Source organism: Delphinus delphis, chromosome 9 (assembly GCF_949987515.2).
Source record: "Delphinus delphis chromosome 9, mDelDel1.2, whole genome shotgun sequence".
NCBI classification, from domain to species: Eukaryota; Metazoa; Chordata; class Mammalia; order Artiodactyla; family Delphinidae; genus Delphinus; species Delphinus delphis.
The window spans coordinates 94,165,475-94,180,351 of record NC_082691.1 but is presented as its reverse complement, the minus strand read 5'-3'; the positions used below and the strand labels follow the sequence as shown (position 1 = coordinate 94,180,351).

Genomic DNA, 14,877 nt, shown 5'->3' with positions numbered 1-14,877 from the left:
GTGGTAAAGAATCCGCCTTACAATGCAGCGCATGCAGGTTCGATGTCTGGTCAGGGAACTAAGATCCCACATGCTGTGGGGCAACTAAGCCCGGGCGCCACAACTACTGAGCTCGCGAGCCTCAGCTAGAGAGCCCACATGCTGCAGACTACAGAGCCCACACGTCCTGGAGCCTACGCACCACAACTAGAGAGAGAAAACCCGTACACCACAGCTAAAGAGAAGACTGCGCTGCAACAAAAGATCCCGCATGCCTCAAGGAAGATCCCGCGTGCCGCAACTAAGACCCGGCAAGACCAAAAATAAATAAATCTTTAAAAAAAGAAAAAGAAAAATCACTGTCTTGGAAAGCACTACTGGATGGTGCACGTGGTTACACAGGTCTTCCTTATCCTAAGTCTTATCCTAGGTCCCTGGAATTCTACCCATTGGCCTTCGAGAAGCCCACAGATACCTGATCCCTCTTCCATATAATGGTCTTTCTCATATTTGACATCAGCCACCATGTTCTCTCTAAGCCTTCTTCCCTCCAAGCTAAATATTCTTTCTTCATGTCCTCCTTGTGCTTGCTCCTACTGGGTTTCTAATACCTCCTGATTTTTAGTGCTTCCTGCATCAGATCGTGCTCCTGGATCTAACAGTCATGGCATGACCCATGTAGAACCAAAGATCCTCACCTCCTCTTCTAGGAGACTACAAGTCATCCCTTTGGAATGCTATCCTAGGATCTTGCCCCGAAATGACATTAAGATCATTTGCAATTTGTGAAATCTACATTTTTGAAATTTGGAATTCTATTTGCACGCACACACACACACAGGCATACACACACATCTATTTTTAAGTTCACGTTCTCCAGGCTTTCTCCAAGGTCAACATCAGAGATTCAGAGATATCATTAAAACTTCTTTCAGTTTCCTGGGGTACAGCTCACACAGAGCAGATAGATGCTCTCCTATAATTTTTTCACCCATTGTGAACTATCTTCAGTTATCATAGTTGTTCTACCCTACACCCCACCTTCAGTCTGAAAATCACTCTCCTTGACATTGTCAATTGGAAGCAAAATAAAGGTTGATGAGGTGTGCTTTCTCTTAGCCGTCCATCAAGATTACATCATTGCCCAGAGAAAAGGCCCTCTGTATATTCTTATTTCTATTGTCCTAATTAACTCTGGACATTATTTGAAACCCAAAAGTTATCTTCCACTTTAGCCCTCCTGACAAAGTCCCCCAAGTCTGTGACGCGTTAGTACTTATGCTTGAATAGGTACACTTCTTTCCTTATGAAGATCTTCTTCCTAAATCTCTCCTCATCAGAGTCATATTGGTGTGATACCTACCTTCCTCCTTTTTTTCCTTATTAGGGTCATTATGGCAAAAGGCTATTTTCATCTCACCCCTGGGTTTCTAAGTCCACTCCTTGCTTTTATTTTCGTCTTCCTCCACCACAGCATCATATTAATCTTCTTAAATTCTACAGTCCTTTACTCAAAATTCTGCAGTGATTTCATTTTGCCTGTACAGTAAAGCTCAAACTCTGTACCCCACATAAAGCCCCACAAAGCTTCAGCCAGTTTTCTAAAGCTGACCGTCACATTCCCTTAGACACATCCTCTGTTCTAACCAGGCAGCCCTCTAGACATATTTTGAAAAACCCCACATTGGCATCACTCCTTTTGCCCATAAATATTTAATTGCTCTGCTTCTTAAAGTTCTTACAATTACAGGTGCCTCATATCAATAGGTCAAATAAATATCATTTGATCATCTCACTAGAAGCTGAAAAGACAACCAATTAAACCCAACAAACATTCTTGATATTGAAAAGCTCTTCCTATACCAGGAATGGTTTAAAATGAATAAGATCATCTCCTGCATAAAGAAGTATTTCAAACTAGTAGGAATAAAACAAATAACACAACAGGAAACCGGGCAAAGGTTATAAAAAGACAATTTACAGAAGAAGAAATTCAAATGGGAAATTAACATATGGGAAAAAACTCAATCTCACTAGTAATCAGGGAATACAATTTTTTTTAATACTGCTTTTTACCCATCAGATGGGAAAAAAGTACATGTCTGTTAATGTCAAGTGTTGGCCAGGGCATAAGGAAACGTGCTCCCATGCAAGGCTGATAGGAGAGTAAACTGACATTGCCACACTGGAGGACAATTCGGAGGAGCTGCTAAGATGAAAAATACAGGCTTGTTATGACCCAATGGATGTGCTTCTAGGTATTTAGCCTGCAGAGCACTTGTACAACAGGCAAAGAGTATATTCATTATACCACCTATATTAGTTTCCTAGCGTTTCTATGACGAAGTATCACAAACTATGTGTCTTAAAACATCAGAAATGTATTGTCACACAGTCCTAGAGACTAGAAGTCCAAAATCAAGTTGTTAGCGGGACATGCTCCCTCTGGAACCTGTAGGGGACAATCCTTCCCGGCCTCTTCTAACCTCCAGGGTCTGCTGGCAATTCTTGACATTTCCCAGTTTACAGATGCTTCACTCCAGTCTTTGCTTGTGTCAGCACATGAACATCTTCTCACATCATCCTTTCCTCTGTCTCCAAATTTCTCTCTTCTTATAAGGACACTAGTCTCATTGGATTAAGAGCCTAGCCTACTCCAGCATAACCTCATCTTAACTAATTACATCTACAATGACACTGTTTCTAAATAAGGCCATATTTTGAGGGCATGAGGATAAGGACTTCAACATACCTTTTGGGGGGGGACACTATTTAACCCATGACTTTACCTTTCATGTAAAAAAGAAAGGGACATAAGAAAATATTCATGTGTCTGCTTATTTGTGCAAAATTAAAGGATGATGGAAGAACCAAGAAGCCAAGCAGGCAACAGGAAGTTGATAGCAAAAAGCCACTACCACCCCGCAGCTGAAGGCAGGCTCACCTCTAACAAGGAGCTCAGGACGAGCATACAAATGGAGGCCCACATACCATATGTCTAAATGTTTAAAAGGCAGAAGTCAAGTGAAAAATTGTTAACTAAGAATTTTCTATCGTTCTACCTTTATGATGACAGAAATTTCAAATATGTGTAAAGTTATGGCTTTTGTATGAAAAAAAGTTGGCAAAATATCAAAGACAACCAAATTAATTATTATTGCTCATGCATTGATGGGCCAACAACGTGAAAGTGAGTAAAATAAAGACTTCGTAATTAACTTGTAATATGTGTATCATAAGACTTAACCTTCTTGACTTTTGTTTCAGAAAAATCATTCTATTGTTGTAACCAGGATTTTCACATAACATTATATTCCATAGATGATAATGCCAAATGTTTTTGACAACTGTTTTTGATTCACTGTAGTTTCTAGATAGTTTTTTTTAATTAATTTCAATTTGGAGAAACTTTACTGAGGCAATAGCACTTCTATTGGAAGTGTCAATAAAATTCTTAAAGCAATACTTGCATTTGGAATTTTACATGTTACATTCAAGCATTGTAGCAATCACATATGACAAATTATTGTTAATGCAAAAAATACTATATTACTTTCACCATATAAATCATTATCACATACAGCATGATTTTTACTATCTCTTAAAGTAACATCTATATCCACACAATATTTATTAAGTTCTTTCAAATATTTAAATGTCAGAATGAAGAAAACCAAAAATTGCAGTACATTGCTTAATTTATTCAAATCTCTCTACAAGACCATAATTTGATCAATAATGGTTGGAAAATAGTTACTACAGACATTACTTTGGGATTAACTGTATGTGAATCTTCTTTAAAATCATAAAAACATTTGCATTTCCTTGTTCTAATTTCCTTATATTTTTTTGGAATATCACTTTTGGTTCTACATAGTTCATTTCTACTTAGAAAACCATTTTCTTTACAATTTTAAAATATTTTAATCCCCTTAAGTGAGAAATTGCCAAATTTAGATATGCTTTTTTATATTAAAAATAGCAAGCAACAGTTCATATCAAAAACTTTTAGATAGCACAAATCCAAAGTTAATTTCATTTTCCACCAAAGACCACATTTTGCTCTGTATTTAAAGATCTTCTATTGTTTCATTTAGCTATCCTAGTATATCTTATACCCACTCTCAATTAAATTTAATGGCTTTAACAACATTTAATTGACATTTCCATTATATGTCTTAAGTGGCTATAAAGTCAAATTTAAATGTATTTCATCTATGGATAGATTCAAGACATATCATAAATAATCTTTGAGTTTCCCCAAAGAACTTCATGACTATTCGCTCAGTTGAGGCCACATCGCTAGAAACAAATTCAAACTATGTTCCACACAAGAATATTTCTGGATCGGGGGCCAAAATTCAGATTAGGTCTAGAGAAATACACTGGTAGTTTAAGAGCAATACGAATTGCAAGAGCATAATGTTGTAAAAAGTTCCTCAGTTACTGTGTGCTACTGTTCAAAATACCATGCTAATTCATGTGTAACTCCAGAGCCATGAATTGGAACACAAAGGGAAGCAAGAAAACGGATGCTCATCACTCCTGGGAAATGATACCTCCTTATTCAAAAATCTACTGTGGGCCTGCTCTCTGGGAGGAAGACTTTGACAAGTTAATCATTTCATCTTTTCTTTTATCAACGTGCCTCCACTCTCAGATCCTCTCAGCACTCCAAAGCAGTATCTATCGCCAACATCAGCAGCAACTCAACCCGCATAACTTAAAGGCATTCAGATGCAGTTGCCTTTTGTCTTGAGGACACAGGGCAAGAGGTATAGATAAGCATCTCCTTGGGGCCTGTTCTGTGTTAACCAGAAGAACAGATGTTTTGGGTTGCAAGCCATGCTATGCCAGTACTGATGCCGGATCCCAAGACATAAAGGCAACCATGAGGTCTTCAACAGTTATTTTGTGTGTGTTTGTGATATGTGCGCCCTCTAAAACAAGGGGTCTAGGGCAAGGGCGCTCTTGCTGGGGACTGACGGCAGCCTAGCTGGAGGAACAAAAAGAGGTCCCGAGGCCAGGAACCAGATTCACCCAACAGATGCTGGAACCATGGAAACACTTGACCGGCCAGAGATGGAACCATGAATTGAGGCAGCTGTGGCTGGAGTTGTTACCTGCGGCAGAGAATAGGGGAGAGATACTCTGGATGCTCCCTTTCTTTTGTTCGTTAATCTCTTCCCAGGACCTCCCATTGGCTGAACCCAGATGGACACCAGCTGACATGGGAGCCTCAGGATATGTAGCCTACAAATGTCAGCCCCCTGCAGTAGAACTGAGCAAGGAAAATCAAGGAACAAATCTGAGGGCAAACAGGCCAGGATGGACTGGCCCAGAGGGGATATTTCCATAAAATCAGGACAAAGACAAGTATGCTCTCTCTACCACCACTATTTAATATTAGGGCGGTGAGGGGTGGTAATGAAAACTCAAAAGAAAAAAACCAAAAAACTATTAACACCAATAAGGGAGTTCAATAAGATGGCCTGATATGAGAAACATACACAGGAATCAATACATTCTAATATAATAACAACTAATTGTTAGAACAACTACTGGAAAAGTATCCTATGCACAGTAACAACAACAAACAAAAGACACCCTATAATATACTTAAGTGTAACAGTTACAAAGAAAGTGAAGGCTTTAAAACCACAAAATTTTATCGATAGACATAAATGACCTGAAAAGATGTAGAAACCTACCATGTTCCTGAATGAAACAACTCAATACTGTTAAAATGCCAATGCTTTACAAAATCATTCATATATTTACCACAGTTCCAATCATAATTTCAATAGGTTTTATTGAAACCTAGGTATTTATTGGAAAATAATTCTAAAGTGCATCTGTAAATATCTACTAGTGAGAATAGTTATTTTTCTGTGATAATTTCTCTCTCATAAGTATGTATGTATGTATGTATGTATGTATGTATTTTTGGCTGCACTGGATGTTCGTTGCTGCGCGTGGGTTTTCTATAGTTGTGGCGAGCGGGGGGTGGGGGGCGGCTATTCTTCATTGCGGTGCGCGGGCTTCTCATTGCGGTGGCTTCTCTTGTTGCGGAGCACAGGCTCTAGGAGCGCAGGCTCAGTAGTTGTGGCTTGCGGGCTCTAGAGCACAGGCTCAGTAGTTGTGGTGCACGGGCTTAGTTGCTCTGTGGCATGTGGGATCTTCCCCACCAGGGCTCGAACCCATGTCCCGTGCACTGACAGGCAGATTCTTAACCACTGCACCACCAGGGAAGTCCATCTCATAAGTATTTTTAAAAGCCACAATATTTTAAACTGTGTGATTATCTGCTTCTCAGACTCTGTAATTCTTCCCCAGGAGCCCCAGGATTTTTTTTATAAATAAAAAGAATAAGAAACCTGATCTAATCATTCACCAAAAATCATGGCACACGTGATTTGTATGAAATTAGACCTCTTGGGGACAACAATTCCACAGGATCTGGAAATGTGATGAGTAGACACACTTCTCCCAGGCAGGCTTTGACCAGTACAGGTGCACTGCAATGCCACCCAGCCAATGCAATACCCTGAGGTTTTCCAGGCATCAACCTCCTGGACTGAGGACTCCCTTTGGGAAAAGGAATCACTCTTCAACTAAGGCCTGTGCAAGACTTGAAGGTACTGCCCAGGATATTGCATTACAGGGCGCTCACATGGCTACAGCCTGTAATAGGCGACACAGACACAGAAACCACTCCTTCATAACATAAGCAAGCTAACATAACAAAAGCGAGCTGCCTTTGTCAAGTTTACCATTTCATATGCGCCAAGCAACTAAGCCCACTGGGAAGAGCCCCCTCCTAGAAGGTAATAAAAAGCATCCTACCAGAGAGCATCCTCCACCCAACGCATCTTTGGTCCTTTAGCCCCACTGCAGTTGATCTCAATGGTATCCCATGGACGGCAAACCAGAGCTTCACGAACAGCCAGAGGACCTTGGAAATATAAAGTGCTCACAAAGAATCTATTTGAAGGGTATAACTGGATAAGTACTCAAAAATGAAAGTTCAAATATTTACACTGAAGTATTATTTCTAATAGGATTCACAAATGTCCAGCAATAGGGGTAGATGAGTAAATCATAATACAGTCATTCAATAAAAGGATAAGCAGCCATCAAAAATAATGTTTTGGAGGAGTATTTTTTTTAACATCTTTATTGGAGTATAATTGCTTTACAAAGTTGTGTTAGTTTCTGCTGTATAGCAAAGTGAACCAGCTATACATACACACATATCCCCATATCTCCTCCCTCTTGCATCTCCCTCCCACCCTCCCTATCCCACCCCTCTAGGTGGTCACAAAGCACCGAGCTGATCTCCCGGTGCGATGCAGCTGCTTCCCACTAGCTAGCTATTTTACACTTGGTAGTGTATATATGTCAATGCTACTGTCTCACTTCATACCAGCTTACTCTTCCCCTGCCCCATGTCCTCAACTCCATTCTCTACGTCTGCGTCTTTATTCCTGTCCTGCTCCTAGGTTCATTAGAACCATTTTTTTTTTTAGATTCCATACATATGTGTTAGCATACAGTATTTGTTTTTCTCTTTCTGACTTACTTCACTCTGTATGACAGACTCTAGGTCCATCCAGCTCACTACAAATAACTCAGTTTCATTTCTTTTTATGGCTGAGTAATATTCCATTGTATATATGTACCACATCTTCTTTATCCATTCGTCTGTCAATGGACACTTAGGTTGCTTCCATGTCCTGGCTATTGTAAATAGTGCTGCAGTGAACACTGTGGTACATGACTCTTTTTGAATTATGCTTTTCTCAGGGTGTATGTCCAGTAGTAGGATTGCTGGGTCATATGGTAGTTCTAATTTAGTTTTTTAAGGAACCTCCATAGTGTTCTCCTGGAGGAGTATTTTTAAATGTAGAAAGACACTCCAGAGATACTGGTAAGTGCAAAGAGTAGGATATAAAACCATGGATTTTCCAAATTTCATAAAGGAAAACAAATGACAAGGACATACACCAAAATGTTAGGATTATTTCTGGATTATTTTCTCTTTAAAGGTTTTTGTATTTTCTAGGTTTTATATAATGAGCATGTATTACTTGATTACCTAGAACAGTCACATTAAGACAGTAAAGGTTCTCAAATTCAAACTTTTATATGTATGATTAATTGCCCATGCAGATAGGCTTCCCCAGGTTCCAAAATGAACAAATTCATTCAAAAGTACAAAACCAATCAAAGAGTCACTGACATCCAAAATTAAAAGTATTCTCCTTAGAGACAATTCTGCTTCTAAGTGATTTGAACTGTATATTTTCACCCTATTCTTTTTGAAAGTGAAGATTCTTTTCAGGAAAAAATTACGAGTCGTGGTTTTTCCAGGGTTCTCTGCTCATTGCAAGCCAAAAGCCATCTCCTCCCTCAACTGGATCCTTATGCATCAGTCTGACAAGCACATGCCATAGAGAAACACAGGTATGGTACAGGACCTGAAATGATTTTTGCCAAGGTTAGAAGGCAGGTTACTGAGTGACCTGATGGGAGTGGTGCTCTAACCCAAGCCAAGTGAGAGCACCCAGAACTAAAATCACAGGAACACAGTCAATGAGCAAGTTGATGGGACCCAAAACATCCACTAAATGAAGGAGGACAAACAGCCAGAAAGGAAGCAGGAACTGTGGTCCAAAAGCAAGATTCTAGACCAGGACAAGGATAGTCCTGCTAGGAAAACCAGAACCTCTGCAATTAACTCAGACAACTGGAAGGGAGGGCAGGTCAGAAGGACAGTTATGAGCATCCAGCCCCCCATTTGTTGGCTGCCTAATTTGTGCCAAGCATTGAACAGAGGACTTTTCATTTGATCATCAAAATTCTATAAACCTGTATTATGTACTTTTGTCAGATGAAGGGAGCCACTCAGTAATTTGCCCAAGTTCATCCAGGTGGTAAATAATGGATGTTAATAACTAATCCAAGTCCATTTTCAAATAACACTATACCACTTCATGGGTAATCCAAGTACTTTATAACAGGGTATTTCCAATTCCTCATAATAGCACTGTCATTCATTTCACTATGCATAAGCTACAATCACCAAATACCTTGTTTCTATTATTATTTTGAGCAAACTATTATGTTAGATTAAGAATGAGAAAAATAAAAGATTTATATTACCTTTATTTATTCCTTCTCTAATGCTCTTCCTTTCTTTATGAGGCCCGAGTTTCTGACCTGTATCATTTTTCTTTCTGTCTAAGAACTTCTTTGGCTGGGGAAGGGGGTCGGGTTGCAAAGGGAGGGTTCCTGAAGAACTTCTTTTAAGAAGAAGGTGGGTCTACTGGCAACACATTCTCAACTACCGCTAACCAAGCAATCACTAACTGGGCAAATTATTTAACTTGTCTCATTCCGTGGCTTCTACAAATATGAAATTATCATCAAACATTTTTCCTGTTCTGAATTTCCAGAATTCTAAGGACAATTTTATAAATTAAGTCAAATAGCTTACTCACTAGGGTAAATATTAATGGGAAACATAGAAAAGGCTTTGTTTCAAGTGAAAAATCTTTTTTATACAAATAATCACTCCTTCAAATAGTCATTTCATAAATATTACTTCTCAAATACCAGCTTCTCTTAAAGTGAAACTCATTTAAATGACTCTGCTTTTCCTGTATCAGTAAGTACAGAAAATCTACAATGTAAAGGTCAGTAAACTGTGGACTTTAGAGAAAGGTTTAAAAAAAATTTTTTTTAACTAAAAAAAGGAGGTGGCACATTTCTAATATTTTCACTTTGCTTTAGTGGCTAGCAAATGTATTTGGACCCAGAATTTACTCTGGAGCATGGATGTTAGATATGAAGGCTTTTAAAGGAAAAGTCGGACTTGATGAAATGGAAGGGAAAGGAAAACATTGCAGTAGGACAAATTAACACAGTGAGGCAATATAGTTAATCCTTGACATTGCAGATTTAGCATTTGAGGTTTAGTTTCCTCTTTAATGATCCTAAAGTCTGCATCCTGTGGTAATAGATAATTTTGCTAAAACATTAATTTTCAGAATCCTATGCCCCAAGCAGCTGGTGCATGATCCCAGCACCCAAATTCCACTGCAGCATCTTCAGTCCTTGACTTGTCATTATGGACGTGCGCACTCTCACATGTGCATTTAGGAAGGAATTATATGCTACAATGGCAATTAATAATTAGGGATCCATGAAGGTCTCTAGGAGATCTCAAAAAACATGAAGCTTTACTCTATTTTTAAAAAGAAAAAGAAATAGATAGATAGATTTTTTAAGATAATTTTTTTTTTTTTTTTTTTTTTTTGCGGTACGCGGGCCTCTCACTGTTGTGGCCTCTCCCGTTGCGGAGCACAGGCTCCGGACGCACAGGCTCAGCGCCCATGGCTCATGGGCCCAGCCGCTCCGCAGCATGTGGGATCTTCCCAGACCAGGGCACGAACCCATGTCCCCTGCATCGGCAGGTGGACCCTCAACCACTGCGCCCCCAGGGAAGCCCTAAGATAAATTTTTTAAAACAGTGGTACAAGCTACCATGAATAATACAAAGCTCCATAGTCTGTTTTGCAATGTCAGGTAACTGTCCTGTTGCAAGTGACAGAAACTCAACTCAAACTGGCATCAGCAAAGGGTTTTGGTTTGTTATTGAAAAGTCTCAGGATGCATGATTTTCAGTGAGCCTGGAGCCCAAATGATGTTATCAGGATGACAGCGTTTCCTTCCCTCTTGGCACTGCTCTCACTGTTGGCTTCATTCTCATTCTCCACTCGGCAGCTCTCTGGGCTCCCATCCTCCCTACTGTATTCTAGCAGAGAAGACAGTGCCTTTTTCTAATACCTCCCCTATGAGTCCTGGGTTCACACTGATTGGATCAAGTTGGGTCACTGTCCACTCCTGATGAGTCAGACTTTGGTCATATGTTCCACGTCTGGTGCCAGAAAGGAGCCTCACCCGATCCAAAATCCACAGGGTTGAGTCACGGGGAAAGGTTCACCAGAGGAAATTCAGGATGTTCTGACCCACAGGAAGAGCAAATGTGTGATGGGTGACCAAAACAGTCGCTGTTGCCTATGGATGTTTAAGATAAAACTGAAGTAACCTGTGGCTGCTATGGTGAGAGTTGGATCCTAAACAACCGTAGTTTCAGTATCAGACTCTCCTGTTTGGAAAGCAAGGGAAGGTCCAGGGCTCTGGCGAACGCGAGTGTTCCAGGAACTGTGGCAACATGTAGCTGCTCCATGGTTTTCCCAAGAAAATGTCCCAACACCCCTTTAGTATCTGTTGCCTCTCTGTGTTCAGAAATTTAACTATTAATGTAATTGTCAGAGAAATCCTGCTGATGGTCAAGCCTTCTGTATGTATTGGCGACCATGTTTTTTCGCTAAGCCAGCCTTTAGTGAAGTCAACCCTTGAACAATACAAGTTGTTCATACACACACAGATTCTTTTCAGTAAATGAGTACTACAGGACCACACAATACAAGGTTAGTTGAATCTGAGAATAGGGAACTGGGGATTTGGAGGGCTGACCATAAAGTTATGCATGGATTTTCCACTGTGAGGAAGGTCGCACCCCTAACCTCTGCATTGTTCAAGGGTCAACTGTACTTCCACATTTATTTGTCAATGTGTTTATTTTTGTATTACTAGCAAGACCCAGGAGTGCCTACATTTATTACATGTTCATTTTTGTATAAAAGCAACTTGGGATAAAGAGCCAAATAAATTTTAGGGGCGAAAACTTATTTTATGTTACTAGAGTTTTTGGACTAGCATTAGGCTATGCAGAAAACTGACACTATGTTTTAAACTCCCCGGCCTCAACCAGGAGAAAGTCCACTTGTATCTCAAAAGGATGAGTAGGGCTTCCCTGGTGGCGCAGTGGTTGAGAGTCGCCTGTCGATGCAGGGGACACGGGTTTGTGCCCCGGTCCGGGAGGATCCCACATGCCGCAGAGTGGCTGGGCCCGTGAGCCATGGCCGCTGAGCCTGCGCGTCCGGAGCCTGTGCTCTGCAACGGGAGAGGCCACAGCAGTGAGAGGCCCGCGTACCGCCAAAAAAAAAAAAAAAAAAAAAGGATGAGTGACTCAGAGTGTGAAGAACCACTGGCTTAAGCCCATGACCTGCAGAGCACCATACTGCCTGTCTCACTGGGAGGGTGATTGGGCATGAGAGTGACATGCAAGGGCTGTGGAGACAGATTCAGAGTTAACCCAGCTCTACTCTGTGACCTTAGGCAAGTTATGTAGTCTCTCTGTGCCTCATTTCTCTCATCTGTAACATAAGAATAAAATAGCTCCTACCTCAAAGGATTGGGGTAAGAATTAAAGGAGATAATTCATGTTGAGTATTTAAACCAGTAACCAATGTGTAGTAAGTATTAAATAATTATTAATATAACTGTATATATTGGTTTTCATGTTTCTCTTCTCTGAGTTTAAAAACTCTATTTGTAACAATATAACTTATCCACAGTTCATCCAACCTCAATGTCAATCACCCACCATATGTATTTACATAATGAGAACTTATGCATGTGGAATTTGGGATTAAAATTTTTTTAATAAAAAATATTTTATTTAATATACATATATATAGCACTGACTGTGTATTGAGACTGTTATTAAATACTTCACTATATCAAACCATTTAATCCTCATAATAATTTTATGAGGTAGGTTCTACTATTATCTAACTTTATAGATGAGGGAACTGAGGCACAGAGAAGTTAAGTAACTTGCCTAAGGCCACACAGCTAGTAAAGTTTAGATTTAGGATTTGAACCCTGACAGTCTGATTCCAGAGTCCAGGTCCTTAACCACTTTACCATTTACTTTTTGTCTTTTCTATTCAGTTGACAGAGAAGGAAGTGTTGAAAGAGAGAAAAAAAATTATCAGCTTCTCACATTTATTAAGCACCTACTGTGCTGGAGCTTTCACACCTACTTATTTCAATACTTTAATCACCATTAGTACTTTTAAGAATAACCATAAAAAGATTTTTATAGAGTGCTTAAATACCAGAATTTATTTCATTTAATCTTCTAACAGCCCTATGAAACAGATGTTATTATTATTGCCATTTTACAGATGGAGAAAGTAAAGGTATAAAAGGTTAAGTAACTTGCCCAAAGTCATGTGGGTAATAAGTAGTAAAGCTGGGCTTCAAACCTAGGTTGTCTGGCTCTAAAACTCTTGTGTTTAACCGCAACACAAATACTCTCCTATCTCCTTAACCGTGTGGGGTAGGTACTACGATGCTATCATTAGTAAGTCACACGAATACTTATTCAGAATCCACTCAGAGGATACTGACCACTGGCACTATTATCTATCACTCTGAAGATGGGAAAATGAAGCCACAGAGACTAAATAGATACGAGGCTGCCACAATGAAGCGTCAGTCTCGTCACTGGGAAAGCTAACTGCAGGCAAATTTGTGAAGCAAATGAGTATTTCCTTTCGGGTTTCTAAACTCTCTTTCAAACCCTTTTCTCACTAGTAACTCTGATTCCCCACGGTGCTATTGGAAAATAATATATTCTCTCCAAATTATTATGACTCAGTTAAGAACTCAAAATGGGTTGGAGAGGATATGATGAAATATAAATGTGGAGTTCCAAGAATGCTAATGCTGTCAAGTAGACGGTTCAAGGCAAAATGTTTCAGTTAAATAAGAATTTCTAACATTCTGATGTATGGCCGAGGACAAGAACTCCTGCCACCCAGGGCAGAATAGTGGAGGAAACTAGAAACTTTGAGAGAACTTCTGGATTCAGAAATTAAGAAATATGGAAAACATTCTAAGAGCAGACAACTCGGAGATTCGGATATAATGATAACAAATGTCCAAGTAGAGTTTAATTTCTGTTGACCAAGTCCAGAGATACATACCAAGGTTTAGGTAACTCCTAGGAAGGCAGGTTCAACCTTAAACTGAGAGGAATGAGTAATGGCAAACACCATGTGGTTCACACATTATATTTATTAATTCTCACGATGGTCTTGCTAAATAGCCATTACCAACCTGTTTTATTGATGAGGAAAATAGCTGAAAGAGTATCTAGATCTCTTAAGTACGGGACATAGGATTCAGACCTAGTTCTATCTGATTCCGAAACTTTTGTTTTTAACCATGCTGCCCCCTGGAGCAGAAAAAGAGCATGCCTCTTCGAGGATCGCAAAATCCACCCCAATGGTGGGATACAAAGGGGAACTTCCAAAAGCTAGAGTGAGAAGGAGTGGGTCAATGCAGCAGACAATGAGCCAAGCTAACGTAAGAGTGTGTGCCTAGGGCTTCCCTGCTGGCGCAGTGGTTAAGAATCTGCCAGCCAATGCAGGGGACATGGGTTTGAGCCCTGGGCCAAGAAGATCCCACATATCGTGGAGCATCTAAGCCTGTGTGCCACAACTACTAAGCCTGTGCTCTAGAGCCCGCGAGCCACAACTACTGAAGTCCGCACATCTAGAGCCTGTGCTCCACAACAAGAGAAGCTGCTGCAATGAGAAACCTGCGCACCACAATGAAGAGTAGCCCTCACTCGCCACAACTAGAGAAAGCCTGCTCGCAACAACAAAGACCCAATGCAGCCAAATAAATAAATAAATAAATTTATTTATTTTAAAAAAATACATTAACCAATTAAGAAAAAGATAAAGAGTGCGTGCCTGCAATTTACACAAGGCATTATGCCCCTTAAACAAGAGCCCTTCTAAATGGCCCATGGGCTATGCTAGACTGTGTTGATTTCCTGTGCAAGTGATCTAAATGATAAGATTCCTGGTCACTAATGGAAACATGTTTTTCAATAACCTCTGTGATGACAACATCTTTGGATCCTTTTTCTCTGGTATTGACAGGTGTGACTTTTTGCTCTCTCAGAGT

At 39.9% G+C, this 14,877-nt stretch overlaps 1 long non-coding RNA gene across 1 annotated transcript in view; it reads right to left on the bottom strand.

Moving 5' to 3' along the window:
* LOC132430787 (uncharacterized) overlaps positions 1-14,877 on the bottom strand; it is a 31,640-nt gene that overhangs the window by 994 nt on the left and 15,769 nt on the right. The gene's annotated exons all lie outside the window — the stretch shown is intronic.